At 32.3% G+C, this 6,000-nt stretch overlaps 1 protein-coding gene across 1 annotated transcript in view; it reads right to left on the reverse strand.

Moving 5' to 3' along the window:
- Window positions 1-4,681, reverse strand: part of LOC106104100 (facilitated trehalose transporter Tret1-like) — a 28,292-nt gene extending 23,611 nt beyond the window's left edge. Inside the window, exon 1 of the mRNA XM_013284045.1 lies at window positions 4,539-4,681. The gene's annotated coding sequence lies outside the window, so the exon portion shown is untranslated. The remainder of the gene's footprint in view (window positions 1-4,538) is intronic.
- Between the last annotated feature and the right edge of the window lie 1,319 nt (window positions 4,682-6,000).

The raw sequence follows: 6,000 nt of genomic DNA on the forward strand, positions 1-6,000 counted from the left end.
TAGCGGTCGCACAGGTCGATGCTCGATCGATCGACGATTTTTTATTACAAAAGCAATTTTATTGGATATGTTTATATAGTTATGTAGATTTGTATATAAGTATATAGACTTTAGTTATGTCTATAACCTCCTTTTGGGAAGTTTGTTAAAAATAAAATAAAAGACACGAACCATTAAAAAATAATTATCAAATAATATTTGTCACTTTCAAATTTATTTTACTTTTATTTATATAAAGATCATCAGATAACATTTTAAGGAAATAGAAAAGAGCTTTTTATTATCAATATTTTGCAAAAAAAACTTGTTTTGTCACGTTTCCAGTTTTAAATATCTTAATAAGAAATAATATCGGCTCTGTCTATAGATTGGTATTCCATAAAGATGACCTTAATAGGCTAGTAATTTATTTGAGTTGAATGAAGCAATTGTCTTTAGTCGAATGTTACATAATTTTCAATGTCACGGAATGGAAGTTTGGAGTGGTACTTCAAATATTTGAGATCATTACCTTGTCTCTTAAATGAGAGAACCGACAATTATGATACAACAGTGACTACTACAGACGTCGGAACAAAAAGTATAATCTAACTAATATTATAAATGCGAAAGTTTAGGTGGATGGATATTTATTAAAGTTTAAAGTCTAAACGGCTGAGCGGATCTCGATAAAAAGCATAGATGTAGAATATAGTCTGGAAGAACAGGCTACTAATTACTTTTTTTTAATTCCGCCCGGTCGGAGTCGCGAGCAAACCTAGTAATGGAAAGTAAAAGACATAAGCATAGGACTCTCAATCTCATTACTATGTGATTAATAGAAGTCGAGTTACATACGTACACGCACTGTCCTACAAAATTGTATTTCGCAGTTACTTAAGTTTTCGTTGTGCCCGTATATGGGTAGGCTGGATTCATTCCATCAAAATACGCGCCGAAACCAGCTGCGGAAACCATAGCCACTATGTTATGTTCAGTCTTTAATCAATTTATTATAGGCAATATTGTTTATTTCAAAACATTTTAAACGGTATTAATTTAGTCGTATTTTTACATAAAAAATCATTTTATGATTACAACTGTTAAAACACTTTTTTTATCAAATTTATTAGAGTTTCTAGACGGTTGTATTAATGCAGAGAATGAATGCTAATGATTTTTTTAGTTAGAATTCAGATTTTTAATATGCTTTAATTTTATGAGTGTTTAAATGATAAGTAAAATTAGCAAATGATTTATGTAACTTTTATTGGTTATTATTTACATTTTCATCATCATTGTCAATCATTGGGAGGACTCAGTTATGATTATGGTAAAAGTTATAATATTCCGTTAAATTAATTGTATTCCATTGGGAAAGGGGAGGGGATGATCATAACCGTCATCACTGTTATTAGCCTAGACCCATTTCATCTATACAGACAGGCGTGAAGTAGAAGCAGTTCCTAGTTTCACCTAAGGAGCATGCGTGTCAATATTTATTCCATATCCATTCTCACCCTTTTCCTATTAGGAGAGGATGGGAAGAGGAGTTGATGGCAGATGGCGCATTTTTTTATATTATAAGGCAGCAAACGAACGAGCGGCCACCTGAATCCGCCGAAATAGCGAAGTGACCGCTGCCCATAGACATCTGCAATTGCAGGAGCATTGCCTACCCTCAATGGACGGAGGACTAGACCCATATAAAGAGGATATGCCCACTTATCGTCAAATCTGCTTTTCCTTCCCATCCTTTCCTCTCCAGAAAAAGAGTGGAAAGGGAAAGGAACTAAAATTAGGCCTCCGGCACCACACTCATCGGACGAAACGCAGAATTCCTTTTACTTCACGCCTGTTTTCTGTGTGGTCGTGGTATTACACCGGGCGAGCCGGCCCATTCGTGCGAAGATGTTAAAGCGGGTACTACCACTGTTACATTAGCGAAGTTGTAATGTAAATTACAGAATTAGTAATGTGTACGGATAAAGGATCGCATACGGTCGCTATACGGATTCCTAAGTGGATCGGAAACCGTACAATGTTTAGAATATAATTACTATACTACATAAATTCAGTTCATTTTCCTTTTGTAAATCAGATCAATCAGAAAAATTAAATCGATCTCATTGTTTATAACTCTGTAAAAAAAGTTTTTCATTGAAATAATAGGAGTAAACAATCTCTAGTTAACATAGATTAACATTATATCAAGTTCACAGGAATCTAAGTTAAGGTAAAATCTCTCATTTTAGTACTTTTCGCATTTTTAAATAAAAACAGTTCAAGTAAATATTTAAATTAGGTACTTATAACTAGAGAATACAATACAAATACTCCCTAATTGTATTTTTTAAGTAACGAATAATCTATACTAATGTTATAAAGAGGAGATTTGTATTTTTGTTATAAAAATAATTCAAAACCTAATGAGCCAATTTTACCAATTAAAAGCTACGTTATAAGTGAGTAATATAGGCCACACATTTAGTTTATTTTTTACTTTCACGCGGACGAAGTCCCGAGAACAGCTATTCTGAAATATTTGTAGACTGCTTTAAAAAAACTTTTGCCTTTGGAATATTATTACATAACACATATTTACGCACGCGGACAAAGTCGCGAGCAAAAGCAATGTCAATAGTTTACAACTCGGTCGTTATACAGCATGCGGTAATTCCCCGCATTTCGGCTAAAGACCTTTAAAAAATCAGCCGGTGCAAGGGTCGTGCGGGGACTAATTAAGGCGTATAATGTGCGGTAAGAAGTAAAGACTATCACCGAACGCATGCGGGCTCTGACGACTAATAAAAGGTTCTCGCATGCGGGTACTACGTCATTCGTAAACAGGAAATCTCTTGCATTACGCAGACGCTCGCTATAAACAATACAAAAACACATCAACGTTATAAGACGTTTATATTTCATTTAATATACAACAATTCTAGCGAATCAAGTCACGATAAGGAAATTAGTTATTACGTAGGTTATAGCTTAAGTTAGACTAAGCTATATGACCCGGTGGACATCAGTAGAACAAAATTACAATGATTTACTTGCACCTTCCTAACAAATAAAAAAGTGCCAGTTCCTTGTCGTATTGCCTTGCTACTTATAATTTTGGAGCACTATAACCATCTGAACCCGCTTTCAATACTAAAGTCATAGTCATAACAATGTCAAAAGTCGTAATAATACAAATAATCTTATGTGTCAAAGATCATGCAAAGTTTCGTTAAACTTGATAAAGATTTTTATTCTAGTTTTTGCGTTTATCGCATTTCAACAAACACAACGAGTTGAATTAGTTTAATATTTAGCATTTTTCGATTAGATTGAAAACGCAAATTGATTCAAAAGAGGGTCACAAAATTCTGTATATGGCGGCCATTTTGAGTTTCATTTTCCTTTTTAAAAAATTGTGAAATAAAGTGAAATTAATTTGTAAAACAGATCTTATAAAACGTGAGTTACATATTCATTTAGCGTTAATAACCTCCAATACGTTTTAATAATTTAGACAAAAAATTTTGAAGGTTTTGGAATTATTAGACTTTTGTTACCCTTATAGTTCTAATCTCAAAAAAAAAAAAACTAAACTCGCACCCATAGCGAAGCTCCGTTTATATCAGCTTACATGTTCAAGTTTAAAAGTAAAATGCAAATGAGCATCAAAAAAACTAAAAACGTTTTTGAAAATCGAAGACCGTAACCGGTTTTCAATACCCCTGGATAACATAGATTAAAACATAGTCCATGCACAACGCATTAGGCCTACGCAACGATTGCATGAATAGAAAACAATCATCTTTTTAGTGATCCGAAAAAGAAGTTTTGTTTTTTAAGTGTGTATATTATTTTAATTTTGTTAAATTACGATCCAGTCGAAATAAGGATGCCTTTTGTAAGGTAAGTTTGTTTGTTTTGTTGAAGGAAATTTGAAACGTGAAAAATCGTTGCATAGTTGATACCGCCGGATACTTGTTATCTGTTTAATATAGTTCTTTTTAAAATTATTTTTTGCCGTAGAAGCTCTTAAAAGCCTATTTTATTGTTAACTATAATATGTTTGTTTTACAATAATACTGTTAAAACAACTTTAAGCAATATTATTTAAAATAATGCATACAAATCTATTATTGTTAATTGTAAAATACATTTCAATTTAGCTTATTACAGATTTTTGAACTTTTATATTTTCATAAATTATACGACTAGAATATTAAAAAAAAAAACAATTTACAGAACAGTTTTGTCTTAGTTTCAATGTTTGAAAATACATTTAATTAAAAAACAATTTTTACTAACTCAATTTCTGTGTTATCTAACTTAGAAGCGTTCAATTTATTTCTTCTATACGAAAAAATAACATCTCAACGTATATCAAATAAGCTTTAAACTTTAGACATCAAAAAGCTCCTTTAGAACTTAATTATAATAAAAGGATTAATCGATAAATACATATAAAAAGAACAAATACAGTCATAGTAAAATTATTTTCTATACTTAAATTATTATTATTTTTCAATTATATTAAACATTTTATAATTACAACTTACAAATGTACACCAAACACTAGTTCAAATGTTCCACTTCCAATGTTCCATTACATATAAAATGGAGCAAATAATCCTGTAACGATTTGGAACACAGAACGCGCGGACGGCTAACACATCCGATGAGACTGATACCCGGCCACTACCACGCGGTAATGCACTTGACGTATAACTTTGTACCGTGAAGGTACAAAATAGGCTGTTTTATTTTATGTCGCCGTCACATTGTAAATTTGGTCAATTTAGAATTTTACCAAATATACTATATGTCAACCAACCCGCAATTGGCCAGCGTGGTTGACTATGGCCTAGTCACCCCTTATTAGGGTAGGCTCCGAGCCCCTCGGTGGGGAAGTATAGTGAGCTGGTGATGATGATGATGATGATGATGATGATGATGATGATGATACTATAGTTCTTTCTTCCTGTCAAATATATCAACAAATCTATTTATAATTCGAAATACCTGTTGTCCTATATCATATGAAATTATCGACTATTCCTAGTTATATTGTAAGGTTAAAGCAAATAGTAACTTAACCACAGGAATTATCGATACTGGCAAAAAGCCTTGACATGTCAATTCTCCGTTGATTGTAAATAAATAACCAAATAATGAATTCTGTTTTTTTGCTTGCATCGCATTAAAATGTATGTTTATGATTGACATGAAACGTTAAATCACAATGATTTTTAGAGTAATTGACACTTCACAAGTTTACAGTTAGATTAGAAACCAACAATGTTTACAATCTGACGGTGACATTAATTTTACATATCTGCTTAGTCGTGAAATATAACGCTTTTATGTACTTATATCGTGATTCAGCAATTTCACGTTTTGTAGGCTGTCTTTACTTTGAATATTGAACTAGTTTTTGGGTTAATTTCATCGTATTTAATTTCACATTAACTTTTAAACCAATGCTTTACACGTTGACAATCTATTCGCCATACCTATTACGTTCAATTTTAGGCAGGGTTAGCGACGCCTTGAGCGAGAATTCTATGTCAAGTAAAGCATTTCACTTCACTATGTGACATAACTATAGTGAAGTCGACTTAAAGTCGCAGTCAAAAGCTCAGGCTTTTTAAGGCAGAACATATAGGCATAATTAAAAACTAATTATGCCTGTGTTCTGCCAGACTACCTATGTTCTAATATCTATACCATATTATATCTAGATTGATTAAGCCTTTCTGAAGAAACTTTCTAACAGAACATCCATCTATCACTATTACTAGCTTTCACCCGCGACTCCGTCCGCGTGAAATTAAAAAAAAAACAACAAAGTGAGCCTATGCATTCTTCCAGACTATAATCTACATCTATACCAAATTTCAGTTTTTGAGTTTGTAGCCAAAACAAAATTCAGTTGTTTTGGCTACAAACTCTAACAAACATCCATCCATGTAAACTTTTGCATTTAAAATATTAGTACGATAAGAAGATGGATGGATTATC

The sequence above is a fragment of the Papilio polytes genome, unplaced genomic scaffold, assembly GCF_000836215.1.
Source record: "Papilio polytes unplaced genomic scaffold, Ppol_1.0 DF823691.1, whole genome shotgun sequence".
In the NCBI taxonomy this organism is placed as follows: Eukaryota; Metazoa; Arthropoda; class Insecta; order Lepidoptera; family Papilionidae; genus Papilio; species Papilio polytes.